Source organism: Lolium perenne, chromosome 7 (genome assembly GCF_019359855.2).
Source record: "Lolium perenne isolate Kyuss_39 chromosome 7, Kyuss_2.0, whole genome shotgun sequence".
NCBI classification, from domain to species: domain Eukaryota; kingdom Viridiplantae; phylum Streptophyta; class Magnoliopsida; order Poales; family Poaceae; genus Lolium; species Lolium perenne.
Window position 1 is genome coordinate 262,867,400 of NC_067250.2, and position 22,884 is coordinate 262,890,283.

The 22,884-nt window shown below is 42.5% G+C and overlaps 1 long non-coding RNA gene across 3 annotated transcripts; it reads right to left on the minus strand.

Moving 5' to 3' along the window:
• Positions 1-4,713: 4,713 nt before the first annotated feature.
• LOC127312982 (uncharacterized) lies at positions 4,714-8,891 on the minus strand. Of its 3 annotated transcripts, XR_007858716.2 has the most exons (8): positions 8,334-8,890; positions 7,186-7,267; positions 6,927-7,075; positions 6,654-6,745; positions 5,667-5,715; positions 5,392-5,562; positions 5,218-5,315; positions 4,714-5,049 (listed from the first exon to the last, which is right to left on the minus strand). It is a non-coding gene; the product is annotated as an uncharacterized lncRNA (long non-coding RNA). The 3 variants fall into 3 exon arrangements; XR_007858714.2 differs by having other exon boundaries at positions 5,392-5,715; positions 8,334-8,891; XR_007858715.2 differs by lacking the exon at positions 6,654-6,745 and having other exon boundaries at positions 5,392-5,715.
• Positions 8,892-22,884: the final 13,993 nt, after the last annotated feature.

The following is a 22,884-nucleotide window of genomic DNA, read 5'->3' on the forward strand; positions in this document are numbered from 1 at the left end:
GAGCCTTCCACAACCAAGCACCCGCCCGCCTCCACCCCTCTCTTCGGCCTGCGCGACACCTTGATTTCTTCCCGCGCGCTGTGATGCGGGGGTGGTCTTGCGTCGGTGGGAGCGGCAGGAGCCAGGTGAGGGCGGAGTCGCTTGATGGCAACATCTCCCCACACCCCCGGCCATCGTGGATTCCGGCGGGTTCTTTTTTAGGAGCGAGACTCAATGCCCACTGTAATTGTTGCCGAGTTGATCAGCTCTGTGAAGAGAAAAAAATACCCACTGTAATTTTTTTAACATGATTTCACACATTGAGTCGGCAATGGTGAAAACAATCCTCGTGTGAAAATTTAGCTTTTCTTACACCTTTTGACAATTTGTACCGATGACACGGTAGCTAGAGCCATACGTATGAAAATTTGCTTTTTTTACTTGTTTTCACACATTTGAGTCGGAACGGTTCTCGTAGTAGTACACGGGATTTAAAAAATAAGGTGATGCCATTAGTTGCTATCCACACGTAGTCAACTCAAAAAACTGCCAACCGTGACCGTCATTTGGTTGTTGTTTTGGCAAAAAATTGCTACGGTTTGTATGAAGTGTCTGTACGATCTGCACCGTGGTGTTGTTTAGGTTTTGGATATTAACCGTCCGACGGGTTCTTTTCCTGTGGTACAAACCGTGTCCGTGGCTGGTTGTTGTTTTGGTATTTGTAAGAATTGCGGTATGGTTAACTAACGGAGGCGCTTGTTCGAAATCGGATGAAAACAAAATGGTCTAACACCGTGTGCTCCTTGTGTGCTCCCTATAGAAGATCTAATGGTTGGATGTATATGCATAGCTACCACCCATGGTAGCCCACTATTTTCCAACGACGCGGATTTTCTACCAAGGGTGGTAGCTGTGCATAGGGTAGCATCCGTTGGATAGAAGGAGTCTCATGTCCAGATCAAATACCCAGGAGCACTTTCACTGAACGGACGTTTGTGCTCCGTGATTGCATGCAGTCTAAAAGGCAGGAAAAAAACGTTGCCACAACTTTTCCACACTCTTTTTTACATCATTCCACACATTGCGTCGGCAACGGTGATGACCATCCGTCGTGTGAAAATTTAGCTTTTTTTAGCCAAAAACACACATTGCAACGGGTGCTGGTGCCCGGTCATGTCGAGTGAGCAATCGTCGGTGTGCGGTTCAAATGGGCTGGTAGGTGTAGTTGTACATGGTAGCCGTTTGCTTGGTGAGAGTACCGGACAGTTGATCAATGCGTGTGCGGTTTCGGACGCAAGCCGTATCGGTAAAAAATCTGAATCCACACATAAGACACGGCTCGGTCCTGGTTGGTCCGTGCCGTGCATGAGTTGTCAAAATCGCAGCAACTGTGCGCATTTAGTAGGGTGTGTGCTTGAAAACCTTTCGTACGATCTGGTTTAGTTTTCATCACATGCGTGTATGATCGGTTTTGAATGTGGAAGATAACCTGTATGTTGCTGTTGTAGGTAGCGAGAACGGCTAGCAAAGTGCTCTAAATGAAAACGGCATGAATAAATCAACAGTGAGTCCAAACTTTAGGCCTCTCGTTTTGTAGTGTGGGTGTGAAATTTTATCCCAATTAAATACAATTACCTCATCTGATCGTTCTAATAGAATGTACAATTTCTGCGCGGGCTTTATGAAAATATAAAAATTGAAAAATGCTCCAAAGGAAATTCACACATTGGTATGGTTTTTAAACCTTTTTGATAGTGTGGGGTTACCCATTTTTTCGTCGGTTCCTTGTATTTGCATGTGTGTTGTTCGAGGGTGGAGATGTGCAAACAATGCAGAGCGATTACGGACATGCTTCGTAGGATAAAAAATGAAAAAAAATGTGCGGAAATTAATTACAAAAGACGGCCCAAAAAATAAAAACTTCCGTGTGTTGTTGTAACACTGCACGACAAAAATGATACAGGCTTTAAATGGATAATAGTGGATAGTCGCGACGGAGTAGCTAGGTCTTCTTATTGTCGTTTTGGAGTTATCTTTTACTCGATGAATTGGACAAATTGGGCCGGCAAGTTTCCTGAATTATTTTTCAGGTGCAGCACGTCAAATAATAAATCTGCCTGGGTAGGACAATCCTCCTTCGGCTTGTCGATTAGGTACCACAAAATCTGTCTCCAAGTAGTGACGCCAGTCAGGCGTTGCTCCGTTCGACGAAGCTTGCTGGAATCGACGGAAACATACGTCGCACGTTTCAGGTCCGACCGATCCACCAATTTTGAATTGCTCGATTAGTTGGGAGGCTGAAATTTCGATGAATTTGGGTGATCCATGCCTCAACCAGCAACGTGTTGAAAAATAGTTTAGTTGAATAATTATATAAAAAGAGAAACACTGAATAAAAGATGCAAAGTTGGTAATGTTTGTGTGGTTGAAAAAAAGGTGGTTGGTGGGAACCTGTTATGTTGTCCAATGGATCCAACTGCCCATTTGTGGAATGTATTTGCAGCCTCTTTTCTCTTACTGCAAAAAAGCTAAAAGAGGTACTGGTAGTCGATCCATTGTTCCAACAACATATGTGAAGAAAACATAGTCGATGTGTTGGCGAAAACTAAATATACCATGCCTAGGATGTATGATGCATCAAGGTTGCCTGCTTCTGCACATGTTTGCAAGAATGCTTTTGCACCAACCGACCATTTTTTCGCACTGACGGCGAAGCAACGAGCACTAATGTTTTTTGAGACAGAACCGCTCCTACCAATCTCTGTGAACCTCTTGGACCTGCGTTTAGAGGATTGTAACCACGGATTATTTACGTGTTGGGTGGGGGGAGGGACAGTTATAAATAAAACTACAAAATGATATACTCACGTCATGGTTGCGGACAGAAAGTCGGTGGGGACACGAGCTGATGCTGCTACAGATTCAAGGATAGATGCAATCACTCCATCTGGGAGGCCGTCGATGCTCATTTCTGCGACAACCTCGACCGTGCTATCGCTAGGCGGTTGCTCTATCTTCTCGTCGATAGACGGCGACGATGAGCTAAGGAATGGAACTACGGTGCGGTTCATGTTTTGACTGGATAATTCGTAACAAGCACTATCCAAACTATGCAATGCAGTGGAACGAATTTGAGGAGCGAGACTCAATGCCCCCTGTAATTGTTGCCGTAGTTGATCAGCTTCGATCCGTGAAGAGAAAGAAATGCCAACTGAATTTTTTTTAACGTGATTTCACACATTGAGTCGGCAACGGTGGTTACAATCCATCGTGTGAAAATTTAGCTTTTTTACGCCTTTTGACAATTTGTCAAGGTCACGGTGGCTAGAGCCATACCGTATGAAAAATTAGCCTTTTTTACTTGTTTTCACACATTTGAGTCGGCCACGGTCCTGGTTGTAGTACACGGGATTTAAAAAATAAGGTGATGCCATCAGATGCTACATATCCACACGTAGAAAAATTAGCTTTTTTTACTTGTTTTCACACATTTGAGTCGGTCACGGTCCTGGTTGTAGGATGCCATCAGATGCTACATATCCACACGTAGTCAACTCCAAAAAAATGCCAACCGTGACCGTCCCTTTTTTGTTGTTTTGGCAAAATAAATGCTACGGTATGGTTAACTAACGGAGGTGATTGTTCGAAATTGGAAGAAAATGAAATGGTCTAACACCGTGTGCTCCTTGTGTGCTCCCTATAGAAGATCTAATGGTTGGATGTGTATGCATAGCTACCACCCATGGTAGCCCACTATTTTCCATATATATATACTATATAGGACATATTCATACTACACCCGGGTGTAGTTACACCCGCGCGTGTTTCTCATAGTCTATAGAGTATCTATCATACCGGAGAGTATGTACATGTAGTAAGAAGTATATAAGACTATTTTGGTAGTATATATAATACTTTTTAGGCAGTATGTACATTTTGTTACGTAGACTTATTTTTTACGTATATATATGCATGTATTTTAGATATATAGTGCAAACTACATGCTCACTTGAATTTTTTTCATCAAACTTGGTTTAGAATATCTTAGATATAGTGTAAGAACATACTCAAACCGATAAAGTATCGTACATACTTCTATATGGTAGTATATTAGATATGGGTGTAGTTACACCCAGGGGTAATATATATATATATATATATAGAGACGCGCTATTTGACTCCCTGGGGGCAGAATATTATTCTGCACCCCACCGGACCAGGCGCTGGCCGCACCAGCCAGCCCGTGCGATTAGCTGCACCGGTTCACACGTCAGTCGACGTAAAATAGTAGCGCATGGGACATAAAAAGGTCAGGCTGAGCCTGAGTCCGCCCGCTCAACCGCAGGTACCCGATCGTGGGTTGCATGCGACGTAAGAAAAGCTCCGTGCGATGTAACAAAAACATGGGACCAGTGTAATTATTTTACACACAATCGGGTCAACCCAAACTAACGCATGAGCCACGTGAGCTATTATTTCCGTAACGACCAATGTAATGTATGAAAATTCGTCAGCTCACGTAAGAAATGTGATGGCAACGTAAGACTGGAACAACTCCATTAATTCATCTGGCGCGAGGCCAACCAACAACGTAAGATTTTTTCTTTTAACAAAACAACTTAAGAACTAATGGATGTTCCAATGTAACAACAGTAATGCGCTTGTAAAAATTTGCCTGCCTGATTACACACTATTAAAAATAGTGTCATAAAAAGGCTTAATGTGGATGCAAAATCACGCGCCATAAAATCATAGCAACTTATGACAGCCTTGTGTATCAGAGATTTAATAAGAAAGGCATACACATAATATTTGTGTAGACCAATTAATTACATGTGAAGCCTAGTGCATACACAATTCAAACATAGCTCATGCATGAGGCACAATAATCCCTCATAATGTCGTTGATCCTGACTTTATGTCACTTCATTTGATGTTCAGAGGATGGGAAGCCACGCAGCAGGCAGTGGGTCAAATACAATGTCAAATATATCCCTGCTTCTTACACGCCAAGATGGCAACAAGATATCCGAGAAGGCATTGGAACAGTGATATACTTTCGCAAGAGTGCTACACAAGGAAAAAAGATAACACATCAAGTAACTGATGTATTTTAAAAGAAGAAACTTAAATAAAATTCTGATGTGACAAAAAAATTATCTTCTTCATTATAGAAAGAGTCACATCCTATAATCATAGAAAGAGCTGTCATATTTTATTAACAGAGGAGAACTTCACCTAGAAAGAGCAAGACCAACTGGTACGAAGCACAGCTGCTACTGCCAGCTTAGCGTGACTGCTGAAGTGAAATTGCCAAGGAATTCGACTATAAGAGCCTGCATACACAGGAAAACCTTTCCTGTAACAAAAACCTTTTCAGCTAGGAACAGAAAAATTATGGAGTTTCATTACCTAGGGTATCTCCACAGTGGCCACAAAGGGGTAGTTCCCTGTAATAACCTTAATTTTTTTCAAGCGATCCATGAGGGGATCGATTTTCATTACCATGGAGATAACGAAAACAGGGGGCGAGCATCCAGGTGCAAAGCTAAGAAACAGAAACAAAAAAAAAGAGATCGCCGTCTGCTGATAGCATTCCAAAAGGGGGTGTGTTATATACAAAGCATGGGACAATTCAAAGTCAACAGAAACTTCCAAACACCCGAAGGAGGATAAGTTGTAATAACCTTAATATATTCAGCTCGTCGAGTTTCTGGAATCGAACACATTAAACACCTGAAAAAGCAAGACAATTAGCAACAAGTAATTACAGTTATAAGATGCAGAGATTGTACCTATATTATTTAAACTGGACCATATGCTACTATTGAAAAAATATTTAAATACAACAACACATGGGAGCTAGCTACTCCTGAACTACAAAAATCAGAATCCAAGCTTCCAATCACGAATAAATGGATCGATAAAATATGTAAAGAGTCTTACACATGATTTCGTTCTTTGTAACCAAAAAAATCTATGGACTATGATGCACGTGAAGACATGTACATATGGATTCAGAATTCAGTTAATAATAAGCTTATTGTCCTGGATAAATGAGCTCATAATCTTGAGAAGCTACAAAAAAGTCAAAAATTGCCAGATGAAAAACGATAATGAACCTTAGCTCAAAAAGGCTCACTCGACTCTGGCTTGAGAAATAGCCGCACAACAACACAATCCACAGCTTGAACAATTAAATCACCGTGTATATCAGCTCCCTCTCGCATAATAAGGCAAAGAGCTACTAAGCAACCGATGCAATGGATGAACAAACAGAAAACCCTTTTCCCGTAAATATTTGTCGCAAAAGACATATGAATCCTCCTCAGCGTCTAACCCAATATTAGAATACTATGTCTCATTGTGTTATTCTATCAAGTTAGCACTTACGGTCCATGAGAATGGAATGCATAATGTTATATCGAGAACAATCGATCAGAAAAATGAATCAGATGTGGCCAAAGAATAACTAACTAAAAATAAAGTTCCAACCTACTTCAAAAGCAAAGAAGACTAATGTTATAATCCCCTAAAGTGTAATCTTCTTGCCACTTTCTATTCGACAAATCAATGTAAAGAAACACATAGAAGAATGCAGATGGGATGAGGATGAATGCCATTTGTCCAAAGAAGTACCAAAAGAAAATAAACACGATGCACAAAAGTTCAACCTTTTATTTCTAATCATGCCGTAGGGACAAAGGCCATCATCCTAGCTGCACTCCTCCGGAATGTTCATTGAATTTATAAATCAATTGGTACCCTACATAAATTAATTGATGGGATTGTAAAGCTATACACAAACTATATAGAGCTAGATAGAGATGATATGATGGGGTATCACCTGGATCTACATGATAAGAAAATTTAGCTAAGGAATCAACAGTGCTTCTGTTCGAACAAACCACATCAATAATCATCACTAGTTGGAGACAAATGCCTACCTTTCGGAGACAAAAGTTTTATGTACATCCGGCCATGTAAACAATATGGAGGGAAGTTTGACCTTTTGATTGCAATCACGCTGCATCACTAAGGAAATCATCCAGGAGGCACTCTTCTAATGATTTAGAATTCAATTAAGCTTCTAATCCTGAAATGAATCAATAAGCCGATAAGCATTCAAAGTTACACATAAAGGAGCACAGAGGTGGGACTATGGGAGGAAAAATCCAATGGCAACAACAAGCATAGGCTCCTCACAATGAAGCCGAAGCCCACCATCATGCCCTGCACAGCTTCCGCTTGCCACCATTGCATGTGATTGCATAAAAATTCCCAGCTACTGTAAATGTAAATTACAATGAGAAATAATATGATTAAGAAAAAGGAGATAACAACACGATTCTATAGCCACTGATTCGTTTCCACAGTTGCAGATTAACTAATTTATTCATGCATAGAGTCTACAAATCAAGTTCATAAATTCATATTCGACTTATCTTGATGACTCCATTATATGATAGTCATCTTCGAGTGGAAAAAGATTATATATCATAGCAGCAATAACGAAAGTTCTTGAATGATAGTTGTAAACAGAAAAGATCATGTGAAAAATAAATGTGTACTAACAACATGCAGAATTTGATTGCTGAAGTCGTATTTCAGCATTCTTTTGAGAGTCTACTTTCAACCCCATACTTGCTGCTATTTGAACGATGAATCATATCTACAAAATCATGTTGGCTTTGCTATCACAGTTAAAATTCTTGTAAAACCATGTAGGTTGATTCCGGTGGCAGTCACAAGGAATTAGACCTTTTTTGATGACATACTATGTTGCTTACAGTGTTACCAAACATTTTCTTTCTTGATGCAAACACTTTTTTAGCATAGATGCAGCTTCACAATAGGATATTACCTCCTTTGTTCAGTGGCATATATGGGCAATGTTTGTGTATATTTCCCTGAGTTGGAGGCAATATCAGGCCCATCGTGTAGGCAACACTGAGTGCTGAGTAACACACCGAATCTTTACACTTTGCACTGCCCATGGCAGAGAATAACTAAACTGTGTATTTTTGTGAGTGCAAAGACAACCATCAGTAATTAAGTAATTCTACTTATGAGCTAGTCGCCAGTACAAATTGCAAAATATCCCACATGAGAAGGATCAGTCAAAAACTAGATCAACTCAACTCAAGTACCAACATTAGTTTGACCAGCAAGAACAGGTTACAGAGGCTAACCGTGCCATAAATTTCTGAATCCTACACACTATTGACAGATCCGTATGAGCCATTGCTGGTGATAGAAGAACAGTAGTAGTACTTCTTTTTATTGATTCAACCGGTGGAAACTGCGACACTGCTGCTGGCTAAAGAAAAAAAGGATATAGCACCACACTTTACCTTGAGGTCGAAGCCCACCGGCTGGCCGGCATGCTACGCCCGCAGCACTGCCAAAGCTGCTCGGATCACCATGTCGCTGATGCAACTCTGTGCCACTCGCAGACACCACCGATGCTAAATGAGTTCCGTACGCCGCGGAGTCCACCACAATGCTGCCTAGGCCACCGGCCGCTCGCGTAGGCACCAACGCGGCCAATCGCTCACCACGGCTCAAGCCGCCCATATCCCCAGATGTAGCCGCTCGCCGCCGGGGAGATCTCCAGCTACAGCCACTCCCCGCGAAGGCCGCGATCTTGCTGAAGCCGCCCGCCGCCCGCCACCCACCGCGATCTTGCTGAAGCTGCTCGCCGCCCACCGCGATCTTGCTGCAGCAGCTCGCCGCCGCCGTAATCACCGGCCTCGGCGTCTTCCCGGCCGCCGCAATCGCAAGAGCAGTCGCTCCCAAAAATTCTTGAACCGCCTGCTGCACACGATGCGCTCGATTAGACTGTGGTAGGATAAGCTGCTACTAGCCCACGGGCAGAAATTTGGGGAGGAACCGTCGTCATAAAAAAAAAAAAAGCAATAATTTACAGCAGCCGGGGTGGGACGCTAGAGATTAATTGGGTTTGGCTTAACTGGTTCGGTAGAGCATTGTCTGGTCCGGCTCGGTCTACCGACCTGGGAGCAGAATAATTTATTCTACACCCAGGTGTTTAATAGAGTTTCTATATATATATATGATTCCTGGGTTGGCTATCACTAGCAAATTTTGTTACTCCCGAAAATGACAAATTTTGTTACAAATAAAGTGAAGTAACAAAATGTGTTTACTGAATAACAAAAATTCCGAATCAACAATGTGGTGTTGGACCAATCTATTTTTTTCGCGAAAACGCAAAAGCCTTGCGTTTCGATGCATTGATAGATAGATGCATTGATAGATAAAGAAAATTTGTATGTACAATATCCCCAAGAAGGACCAACACCACGCCGTACAAATCAACCCAAAAGACCTAATCTAGGGGAGGAATTGGCGAAGCCCTCGGGCTGGTCCTGTCTATTGAGCTAGGCCCATCTATTTTTTTTCTCTGAGGTGCAAAAATTTGCTAACATACCACTTCAATTTTCGACTGTGGTATGAATTGGTTTGGACCATAAGATGGCCGAAAACTTGAGCTACCACAAAAGAACCCCAAAAGTAGGGCACTCAAGAGAACAACACAGCTTTATTTATTTTTGGCCGCTCATGAGTGGACGGGCTGTGATGCCTGATTCGTGATGCTGTCGAAGTGACCACCCGAACCATCCAATTCCTAGTGAGCTGTATTGCCTGCCTAGAGGGCTAAACACCATTTGTTGGTCCATCCACATCTTTCGTTGATGCAGTTTCAGAAATTGATTTTTTCGGTTCTATTCTTAGCCGAGCTACACCCTCACGCTTGCATGACAAATGGAAGCCTTCTATTTATAACCAAAATGCAGACCACAACGCCCTAGTGTATATTTAATTCTTTCTCACGTGTCATAATTAACTGCAACCATGCATCAACCATGTACTCTGTGTGGCCGTACAGACATTGAAGATTATTAACCTCTCCTCGAAATAGGCTTTCGTCCCGCTATATTAATTTAGCACAAGATCGATACAGCATAGGATCCATGGCTGGAGCAAACAGCACAAGCACGCCCAAAAGAAAACAAAAAAAAAAGACAAAGGAAACTAATGCCGAAAAAGGTTGGATTGACGAAAACGGAGATGCCTCGCAACCGCTGCGCCCGCCGGAGAATATCCACCACAAGCCTAGCACATGGAAGCCCCGCGTACCAAGCAACACCTTCAATAAGGGATGCGACGATGACGACGCTGCTGCCCGGAGTGATCCTAGGGTTTCCCAGACGCGCAGGACAGGAAACAGGCTTCACCCAACGCCCTTCAAGAAGGAAGGGTGGCGCCCCGCGGCGTCATCACACGTGTCGGCGAAACCGACAGGGATTTCTCCCGACCCTCGTAGTCCCGCCCTTGGACGCTCCATCGTGCTCCACCACACTCGCCGCCCACCACCTCACGCCACCACGGCCTTGCAAGCACCACCGCCATCTCACCGTGACCAACGAACATGTGTTGTAGTACTTTGTTTTGGGACGCCGTAGATTTCATATTTGTATATGCCAAGAAAAGCAACTTGGATTTGCCTTATTATCAAGATCATGCATATCTTGAGTTTACGATAGAGCAGGCCTTCCACTTTGTTTCGGGACAGTGGTAAATTTTAATTTTTGTCTATGCAAGAGAAACAACTTGGATTTGCCTTATTATCAACATCATATAGGTTCTGTTCAAAATATTTGTCTTGCGCTCACATATGTAAGAGGCGAAAAACTTCAGTAATACACGATATGAGATTTCTGTTTCTGTTGGATAACATATCAGAGTGAGAGCAAGTATAATATGATTCCATATCTATTACGTGGTGTTTGTCTTCTAGTTAACTATTTTATTTTACAAGTTTTACAGTGGTTGATATTTTTAATAACCATCCATTCGCTCTGAAACCAAACTGACGGAACCAAAACTGTAGGACCGGAACCAAAATTTGTGGGACCAGAACCTCATATATATTCGGCGAATATTATAAAAGATAAATGTCCTTTTAAGCGGTCGAATCATCTGATGAGACTACATGAATCTTAAGGCAACAATTGAAATTGATCATATATGCACACATCGTAGAGCTGCCATCCTATTATTCTCACCAAATTTTTGTGAACCTCACGGTTCCTCTCTCTCTCAACCTCTCTGTCCCTCATCTCGCTCACTCTCTCGAACAGTCTGTCCCGGCGATCCCCGCGGCAGATTGGAGGGGACGGAGGGACTCTCCCGGCGATCCCTGCGATGGAGGGGAGGGGGCTGCATCGGAGGGAAGGGGAAGGCGATGGACCGGTATGTCCGGCAATCCCCACGACGGAGGGGAGGGGACGGCGATGGAGTGAAGCGGCGGAGGCGGCATCGACGGAGGGTCTCTCCAGGCGATCTCCGCGGTGGAGGGAAGCACGGGGTGGAGGGGACGGCGACAGAGGGTAGCGGCGGAGGCGCCCGGCGTGGGGAGGAGCGGCGGCGTTGGTCGAGGCCGACGAGGGGAGGCGCGCGCGGCTGCGTTGCAGGCAGCGCGGGCGAAGTCTGGATGGCCACTGGGGAGGTTTACTGGCACCGTATGTTGGACACTGGTCCGAAGAAACTGCTATCTGAAGAACAAGCACCGGAAATTTGGAATTCTCTTAGTACTTGTCGTTTCTGCAATAGTGTATGATGTAGCAGCATTGTCAACAAGGGGATTTGTATCTGGCAATTTCATAGAAATCTCTGTTTGTGTATTCTGTGAACAAAAGTATCTCTGTGAGTGTGTGTGTGCTATCTGGCAATTTATCTCTGTATGTGTGTATACAGCTGTTGTGAAATAAAACAAGGGGACTGGTATGATTTTAACAAACAAATGAATTAAAACTTGACAGAAGAAATTGTCTGTGTGTGTGCAGCTGATATGTGTGCAAATGAATTTTGACCGGAACAATATAGATGTTGGCAGGAACAATATAAACAACAAATGGACATGGAACAAACAAATGGACATGGAACAAACCAGATGTTGCGAGGAAATTGTAATATTCATCGATAACAAAATCTTGATAATATGTACAATAACACCCAGTACATATTGAGAAAATTCTGATAACAAATTGTGCAGTACATACTAAGGAAATTCACTGGAAATTAAAGGAAATTCAAGTTTTGCTTTCACGGCCTTAGAACAAACTTAGTAGTACATTTGCATTTCATGCGAACGTACACCTCATTTGGAAAGTGTTGAAGACTATTCTAGACCATCTAACTCTGATTCAACCTATTGTTCCACATTCCAGGTCCATCAAATTGCATCTTGGTAGAACTTGACACTCCATAAGAGCTTTGTTGAACTTCAAACAGCAAGTTTGTATCATTATCAAAGAATTGGTGGCATAACGATTGTAAGATACTTTAGTTCTCCATCATCATCAGTAATGTCTTGGCCTTCTCAAATTCTTTCAGCCGTGTCCGAAGATCCTTCAATGGGAACTTAGCTTCGAGTTTGTGGTCATCGACACACTTTATAACAGCCCGAAGCACAGATTGCTCTTCTTATTTGCGTTGATCTGCAAGAGGAGCTATATTAGACCCATTAACTGTTATGACAAACAGAGCTGGCAGAAAAATCCCCGCCAAAAGCCGCGACAAAGAATGAGAAGATTTTAATACAATGCTAGCAAGCACATATACAGAAAAACTGATGTGCACATATGTCTTTTAGAATGCCTTGCCGACAGACTACTTGTAGACTTTAAGGTATGCAACACTGACTTCAAATTTTTCAATATTACTACTAGTCTTACCCCAGATTGGCCACTGCTAGTAATCAGGTTATCTGAAGTATATTTTTAGAATCCTACAGGTAGGATTTCATAAGAGGGAATGAGGATATTTTTTGCAGAAGTCCAGCCTCATATGCAAAGTTCACAACATCAAGTTACTGACCCTTGGTCACAAGTTCTTTGATGATATATCTACAACCATGATTCAGGTCAGATGGGGAAGCTCAATTTTCAACAGACTCACTTGAAAAGGGTGACCTAAAAACTGAATCTTAAGGTACAAAGCAAATGAACCATACATACGCGGTCAGGCCAAGCAAAACAATATCAGTTTAGTCAAAGAAAATACAAGCTCACTGAGATTATAGTCGGTTTCTTGCAGAAAAAGGACTGAAATAAGTAACAAAAAGGATGCTGAAACATAAGATAAGTGTAAGGTTTCCCAGAACTTGTCTACGACAGTAACAATTCACGTACCTAGAGGACAGACACACATATCAGAGCTCTCACATTAAAATATTTTGGCGAACAGGAATATCTCGGCATGAAGTTTAGTGAACCTGGTGGCTAGCAGCCTAGCAGAGCAAAAGGCATAGATCATAGCCATGGGATCAGGCCCAACAGCAGCTTAATTTGACTGCAACCACCCAACTGTCAATCATAATCTCCCGCTACTTTCAGTCTCTAAGTTAAACAGATAACCATACTTACTTAAATCATTATTCCAGTTTCATATGGAATCAAGTAAGCAACATTGATCAAGACGGCTGAGTTACAAAGCAAATCAACCATGTTGTGCCAATATTAGGTAGTACTTGAGCGACATGTCTACCAATCTAGACAATGGAGTAAATTTATAGACAAATATGCCCAATTACGCTTTAGTAGCCCCTTCTCCCTTGAGTAACTTTTTTGATGAATCGGAGCTTACCGACAGTGAGAGAGGCGATCGAAGGAAGCAATGTGGACGAGGAGGCAGAGACGCGTCCGCCGTGATCTCAGGCGGCACTCATCATGTAGGAGCTGGATGCTTGCGGCGATCCCAACGACACTCCGGCCGATCCCCACGACGGAGGGTACGGGTCTGTGACTCTCCCGGCGATTCCCGCGATGGACGAGAGGGGGCGGCGACGGGGAGTACGGGGCCGTGACTCTCCTGGCGATCTCGGCGACAGAGGGAGGGCAGATGCTGCGAGGGAGGAGACGGGGGGCTGCGACGGAGGGGACGGGACCATGACTCTCCATTGATCCCCGCGACGGAGGGGAGGGGGCCGGGACAGAGGGATGGGCGGCGGCTGCGGCGGCGTGCGCTCTGGAAAGAAGGCCACGACCACGATGAGTACCGAGGATACAAGAAATTTTACGAACGCATCTATTCTAATTTGATGAGCCTTTCTTTTATCCGATCCTAAAATCATCTGTTTAGAATTGTTATATCATCGTAGAAGTTACACAAAATTTATCACCGATTTAATCAACGGTCACGAAAAATTAGATTAGACGGAACCTAGGTTCAATTAGATGGAACCTAAGTTCCATACCAATCACCATAAAAGAGCTCATTTTATTTTGTGCATATGAAAATGTTTCCGCACACATTTTTTTTTTTTTACTTTGGATAAAAAGTGCACACCAAAATCAGTGACGTGAATTTTATGGACTTAAAACTAGCTTTCTGTCAAACTTACAATAATCTAGAGCTAGCTAGCACTGAAGAGTACAACCATATTGGAAAGCTCTAGTAACTCATCTGCGTGTTAGAATTTAACTTGGAGACGAGGAATTCGAACTGCGATTCAAGTTTAAAGTGTGGTGCGCTAGAATTCAATGTTAAAATCTGACACTGAAGCTAGATGATATATGTGGTTAGTACCCTAGTATTTGATTATTTACATGACCATATTTAGTTAGGCATGGAGTATCATTACTAACACGGAGCCGAAAAAATGATGTGGACTGAGCGATTCGAAGGAATAGCATCTAGAAAATATTCAGAATTGAGTTTTTCTATATTCGAGGTACCAATTCATAAGTCCTCCAACCAATAAAAATAAATTAATCCTTAAGATGTTCTGTTTCAACCTAAAACTTAGTTGTGGTCTCAGTATCGGTGACCCCACTCTGTTACAACGTTCATATGGACTATGGAGAGTCTTAACTGGATCTAACTACGTCATGGTGCACCGTAGGCATGCCCCTTCTCTATTCATCACATAAGCAACTCATATGCAGAATTATGTTCACATCCTCCCTTCCATATTGGAGTTCTCAGATGATATAGGTACCTTCACCTTTTTTTGTTGGAATATGTATATCATACACCTAGACTAGAGACAAACATATTTATGTGGTTTCTCACCAAGCCAGGTATCCAAACCATTAATAATTCACCAACTTTTTAAGGATACATAGTTTGTTCCTCTTCAAATTTATTGGATAAATCGTGCTTGGGTGCTTCATTGTATGAGCATGTTAAATATTGTGATGTTTATTGTTACTCTCATAATTCGATGTGTCAAACATTTCATAATAAAGATAGGAAACAATGGTTAATTATGTAATAGCCCCGATGAATTGCAAAAGTTAAACACAAGAACTACAGTATGCGGTATGTACGGCGGTATGCATGATAACCGTATGTCTCTTAACTAATTATCATTACATTACAAATCTACCCTGTAACAGGGGTGTGTGCTTGCGTGCGCGCGTGTGTGTGTGCGCGCGCGCGTGTGTGTGTCGTGTGACTATCTTCAAGAATATATATTTTTTCCATCAGATTATTCCACTATACAAATGTTCTTTCGCTTAATCCATTTATATTTCATCCACTCTTGTGCCCTCAAACAACCCCGGTTAGTTGCATTTATGAGCAAAGTGCGGACAACATCTGACCATTTAGCAAATATCATCCTCTCATGAGGTCAGGCCGGAATTTCATGGTTGACATTTCTTCTCTATATATGGCCATGGGATTTCTGGTTTCATCATCATATGATCGGCGCAAGAAAGGTCTCACCCTGAGTGGGTATGTATGGATGAAAAAAAAAATTACAGCTGGCCGATGCTGGTCAAACTATTACATGAAAATTTACTCCTTCATACGGAAAGGTTCCCGTGTAAATGTGCGAATGGATTTTGGGGAGAACATCAATTCATAATTTAGTTCCTTTTTTTGATCATGTCTTAGTTTGTGTTGTATCCCCTTCCAATGAAATGAGCCTTGAAATCAGGTAAAAAAATGTGGTGATACTCTTAATTAAATGACAGGTACATGCACCTGTTCATGACAAAAAGAAAAAGGAAGCTTCATGTGCTGTCAATACCATGGGTTATACTTTCACAAGAATTATTTGAGTATTCATATTCAGGTTGACTTTGTACCAATAAATTTACGAGGGCGCAGTTGGTCATGCTTGGAATGGAAAGACCCTATTAAGATTTGGGTTGGAATGGGAAACCTGTGTACGGAGTGTTAAGCTTCATGCACTAGCTACTTGAACCGAAAGTCCGAACTGATGAAAAGGGCTAGGCAATCCACATATACACTTCACAACACCCTCACTCGCGTGTGACGGGAGAATAGAAAGTCAACACGTAAAAGTGTAGGATAACGTTGCAAAGAAAACAAAAAATTTCCTACCGCGAACACGCAATCCAAGCCAAGATGCAATCTAGAAGACGGTAGCAACGAGGAGTTTATCGAGTCTCACCCTTGAAGAGATTCCAAAGCCTACAAGAGGAGGCTCTTGTTGCTGCGGTAGACGTTCACTTTCCGCTTGCAAAAGCGCGTAGAAGATCTTGATCACGATCGCTTCCGGCGCCACGAACGGGCAGCACCTCCGTACTCGGTCACACGTTCGGTTGTTGATGAAGACGACGTCCACCTCCCCGTTCCAGCGGGCAGCGGAAGTAGTAGCTCCTCTTGAATCCGACAGCACGACGGCGTGGTGTCGGTGGTGGTGGAGAAGTCCGGCGGAGCTTCGCTAAGCGTGCGGGACGTGGTGGAGGAGAGAGGCCGATAGGGTTTGGGGAGAGGGGGCGCCGGCCACTATAGGGGTGCGGCCACCTTGTGGTTCTTGGGTGGTCGGCCCCTACCCCTTGGCCCCTCATTATATAGGTGGAACCCCAAGTGTTGGTCTCCAAGTCTTCGAATAAGACCCGAACCAAAAACCTTCCATATGGTGGGGAAACCTACCCAAGCTAGGACTCCCACTAGAGGTGGGAGTTCCACCTCCCATATGGGGGGGTGGCCGGCCCCCTAAGGGGGAGTCCACTTGGGACTCCACCCCCACTAGGGTTGGCCGGACATGGAGGTGGAGTCCCATGTGGACTCCACCTTCCTTGGTGATTTCTTCCGGACTTTTCTAGAACCTTCTAGAACCTTCCATAGAACCTTCCGCGTCATTTTAATTCACATAAAATGACATCCTATATATGAATCTTATTCTCCGGACCATTCCGGAACTCCTCGTGATGTCCGGGATCTCATCCGGGACTCCGAACAAATATTCGAACTCCATTCCATATTCAAGTTCTACCATTTCAACATCCAACTTTAAGTGTGTCACCCTACGGTTCGTGAACTACGCGGACATGGTTGAGTACTCACTCCGACCAATAACAAATAGCGGGATCTGGAGATCCATAATGGCTCCCACATATTCAACGATGACTTTAGTGATCGAATGAACCATTCACATACAATACCAATTCCCTTTGTCACGCGATATTTTACTTGTCCGAGGTTTGATCTTCGGTATCACTCTATACCTTGTTCAACCTCGTCTCCTGACAAGTACTCTTTACTCGTACCGTGGTATGTGGTCTCTTATGAACTTATTCATATGCTTGCAAGACATTAGACGACATTCCACCGAGAGGGCCCAGAGTATATCTATCCATCATCGGGATGGACAAATCCCACTGTTGATCCATATGCCTCAACTCATACTTTCCGGATACTTAATCCCACCTTTATAACCACCCATTTACGCAGTGGCGTTTGGTGTAATCAAAGTACCTTTCCGGTATAAGTGATTTACATGATCTCATGGTCATAAGGACTAGGTAACTATGTATCGAAAGCTTATAGAAAATAACTTAATGACGAGATCTTATGCTACGCTTAATTGGGTGTGTCCATTACATCATTCTTACAATGATATAACCTTGTTATTAATAACATCCAATGTTCATGATTATGAAACTAATCATCCATTAATCAACAAGCTAGTTTAAGAGGCATACTAGGGACTTCTTGTTTGTCTACATATCACACATGTACTAATGTTTCGGTTAATACAATTATAGCATGATATATAAACATTTATCATAAACATAAAAATATAAATAATAACCACTTTATTATTGCCTCTAGGGCATATCTTCTTCAGTCTCCCACTTGCACTAGAGTCAATAATCTAGATTACATTGTAATATACCTAACACCCATGGCATTCTGGTGTTGGTCATGCTTTGCCCTAGGGAGAGCTTTAGTCAACGGATCTGCTACATTCAGATCGATTGTGTACTTTGCAAATCTTTACTTCTCCATCTTTGATGTACTCGCGAATCGAGTGGTAACGCAGCTTGATATGCTTCAGCCTCTTGTGTGACCTTGGCTCTTGTGCATTGGCGATGGCACCCATGTTATCACAATAAATGATTAATGGGTCCAATGCACTAGGAACCACACCGAGCTCTACAATGAACCTCTTCATCCATACCGCTTCTGATGAAGCCTCCAAGCCGCTATGTACTCGATTCCGTTGAAGACTTCGCCACCGTGCACCGCTTTCGAGCTTGCCCACCCTACTCGCGGCACCATTCAATATAAACACGTACCTGCATTGTGACTTAGAGTCATCGGGATCATGTTCCAACTTGCATCGGTGTAACCACTTACAACGAGATCTTGGTCACCTCCATAACAAAGAAACATATCCTTAGTTCTTTTCAAGTACTTCAGATATTCTTGACCGCTGTCCAGTGTTCCATTCCTGGATCACTTTGATATCTGCTAGTCAAACTAACAGCATGTGCTATATCCGGTCTAGTACATAGCATGGCATACATGATAGATCCTACTGCCGAGGCATAGGGGATTTTACTCATCCTTTCTCTTTCTTCTGCCGTAGCCGGTCCTTGAGTCTTACTCAAGACTTTGCCTGGTAACATAGGTAAGAACCCTTTCTTACTTTCGTCCATTCTAAACTTATTTAGAATCTTGTCCAGATATGTACTCTCTGATAGCCCTATTAGGCGTCTTGATCTATCTCTATAAATCTTGATGCCTAATATATACGATGCTTCACCAAGGTCTTTCATTGAAAAACTATTATTCAAATAACCTTTAACACTGCTTAATAGTTCTATATCATTCCCGATCAATAATATGTCATCTACATATAATATCAGGAATGCTACAGAGCTCCCACTCACTTTCTTGTAAATACAGGCCTCTCCATGACACTGTATAAACCCGAAGTCTTTGATCACCTTATCAAAGCGTCGGTTCCAACTTCTCGATGCTTGCTCAGTCCATAGATTGAACGCTGAAGTTTGCATACTTTGTCAGCATTTTTAGGATCGACAAAACCTTTGGGTTGTACCATATACAACTCTTCCTCAATGTCTTCATTAAGGAACGCCGTTTTGACATCCATCTGCCAAATCTCATAATCGAAAAATGCAGCTATTGCTAACAAAATCCTCACAGATTTTAGCTTCGCTACAGGTGAGAAAGTCTCATCGTAGTCAACTCCTTCATTTGTCGGAAACCCTTTACGACAAGTCGAGCTTTATAGACAGTAATATTACCATCAGCATCTGTTTTTCTCTTGAAGATCCATTTATTTTCGACAGCCTTTCGGCTATCAGGTAAGTCTACCAAAGTCCATACTTTGTTATCATACATGGATCCCATTTCGGATTTCATGGCTTCTTGCCATTTGTTGGAATCTGGGCTCATCATCGCTTCTTCATACGTCGCAGGGTCCTCATCATTGTTATCCATAATCATGACATTTAGACAAGGATCATACCAATCAGGAGTGGCACGTTCCCTTGTCGATCTGCGAGGTTCAGTAGTTTCCTCGTTCGAAGTTTCATGATCATTATCATTAGCTTCCTCTGTTGCCGGTGTAGGCGGTACAGGTACAACTTCCGCATCGCGCTACTCTGATCAACGAGTATAGATTCATCAATCTCATCGAGTTCTACTTTTCTTCCAGTCACTTCTTTAGTGAGAAATTCTTTCTCAAGAAAGGTTCCGTTCTGAGCAACAAAGATTTTGCCTTCGGATCTGTGATAGAAAGTGTACCTTATAGTTTCCTTAGGGTATCCTATGAAGACACATTTCTCCGCTTTGGGTTCTAACTTGTCCGGTTGTAACTTCTTTACATAGGCTTCGCAACCCCAAACTTTCTGGAACGACAGCTTAGGTTTCTTATTAAACCATAATTCATACGGTGTCGTTTCTACGGATTTTGATGGTGCTCTATTTAAAGTGAATGCGGCTGTCTCTAATGCATAACTCCAAAATGATAACGGCAAATCAGTAAGAGACATCATAGAACGAACCATATCTAAGAGAGTTCGATTACGACGTTCGGACACACCGTTTCGTGGAGGTGTTCCCGGCGGTGTCAATTGTGAAAGTATTCCGCATTTCTTTAAATGCATGCCAAACTCATAACTCAGATATTCACCTCCACGATCAGATCGTAGAAATTTAATCTTCTTGTTACGTTGATTTTCTACTTCACTTTGAAATTGCTTAAACTTCTCGAAAGTTTCGGATTTATGTTTCATGAAATAGATATACCCATATCTACTCAGATCATCTGTGAAGGTTAGAACATAACGATAACCACCGCGCGATGCTACGCTCATTGGTCCGCACACATCGGTATGTATGATTTCCAATAAGTCAGTAGCTCGCTCCATCATACCAGAAAATGAAGTCTTAGTCATTTTACCCATTAGACATGCTTCGCATCTATCAAGTGACTCAAAGTCAAGTGATTCAAGTAATCCATCAGTATGGAGTTTCTTCATGCATTTCACTCCAATATGACCAAGACGACAGTGCCACATATAAGTAGAATTATCATTCAATTTAATTCGCTTAGCATCAACGTTATGTATATGTGTATCACTACTATCGAGATCTAACAGAAATAAGCCATTCTTTTGTGGTGCTCGACCATAAAAGATATTATTCATAAAAATAGAACAACCATTATTCTCAGACTTGAATGAATAACCGTTTTACATTAAACAAGATCCAGATATAATGTTCATGCTCAACGCAGGTACATAATAACAATTATTTAGGCTTAAAACTAATCCCGAAGGTAGATGTAGAGGAAGTGTGCCGACTGCGATCACATTGACCTTGGATCCGTTTCCAACGCGCATCGTCACTTCATCTTTCAGCAGCTTGTCGTTTATTCTTTAGTTCTGTTTCGAGTTACAAATATGAGCAACCGAACCAAGATCAAATACCTGTGTACTAGTACGAGAACCAGTGAGATAAACATCTATAACATGTATATCAAATATACCTTCTTTCTTCTTCTTGACAAGGCCGCTCTTCGTATCAGCCGAGATACTTGGAGCAATTACGCTTCCAGTGTCCCTTCTCCTTGCAGTAATAGCACTCAGCATCAGGCTTAGGGCCGTTCTTAGGTTTCACAGGAGGCGTGGCAGCTTTCTTGCCACCCTTCTTGAATTTTCCCTTAGACTTGCCCTGTTTCTTGAAACTGGTGGTCTTGTTGACCATCAACACTTGGTGCTCTTTCTTGATCTCAATCTCAAGAATTTTTAGCATGCCAAAGAGTTCAGGTAACTCCTTGTTCATGTTCTCGCATATTGTAGTTCATCACGAACTTCTTGTAACTTGGTGGCGTGATTGAAGGACACGATTAATCCCCGGGACTGTTAGGAATCACTATTCCCAAGTCACTGAGTTTCTTCGCATGCCCGATCATGGCGAGCATGTGCTCACTAACGGAGCTTCCTTCTTCCATCATGCAGCTGAAGAATTGTTTCGATGCTTCATAGCATTCCACGGCCGCATGAGTCTCAAAAATAGCTTTCAGCTCTTTCATCAACTCATGAGGATCGTGGTGCTCAAAACGTTTTTGAAGATCGGATTCCAGATCGCACAGATGGCACACCGAACTTGAGAGTACCGAATTTTCCGAGTCTCGTAAACAGCTTTTACTTCATCGGTTTCAGTTTCATAGGAGGGTCACCTAGCGGTGCATCAAGCACATATTGCAGATTTCCGCCGAGAGGAAGATCCTCACATGACGGAACCAAGATCGGTGAAGTTGCTACCGTTGCTCTTAAGTTTCTCTTTCTCTAGGAACTGGTTAAAATTGATTGGGGACGCCATCTCTACAACATATATTTGCAAAAATTTAGACTAAGTTTATGACAAATTGAGTTCAAATTTTAATTCAACATAATTAAAAATCTAGGTGAACTCCCACTCAAAACAATATCCCTCGCATTGTCTTAGTGATCACACGAACCAAATCCACCGCACCTAAGCCCGATCATCACGAGATAAGGTGTGATTTCAATGGCGAACACTCAAAGTGTTCATCATATCAACCATATGATTCATGCTCTACCTTTCGGTATCACGTGTTCCGAGACCATGTCTGTACATGCTAGGCTCGTCAAGGCCACCTTAGTATCCGCATGTGCAAAACTGTCTTGCACCCGTTGTATGTACTTGTTGATTCTATCACACCCGATCATCACGAGATGCTTCGAACCGACAAGACTTGGTAACGGTGCTACTAAGGATGAACACTTTATTATCTTGAGATTTTAGTGAGGGATCATCTTATAATGCTACCGTCGCGATCTAAGCAAAATAAGATGCATAAAAGGATTAACATCACATGCAGTTCATATGTGATATGATATGGCCCTTTTGTCTTTGCGCCTTTGATCTTCATCTCCAAAGCACGGACATGATCTCCATCATCTTCGGGCATGATCTCCATCATCGTCGGCGTAGCGTCAAGGTCAATGGCGCCGTCTTCATGATTGTCCTCCATGTAGCAACTATTACAACTACTTTGAAATACTACTCAACATGAAATTTAAAGACAACCATAAGGCTCCTGCCGGTTGCCACAATACA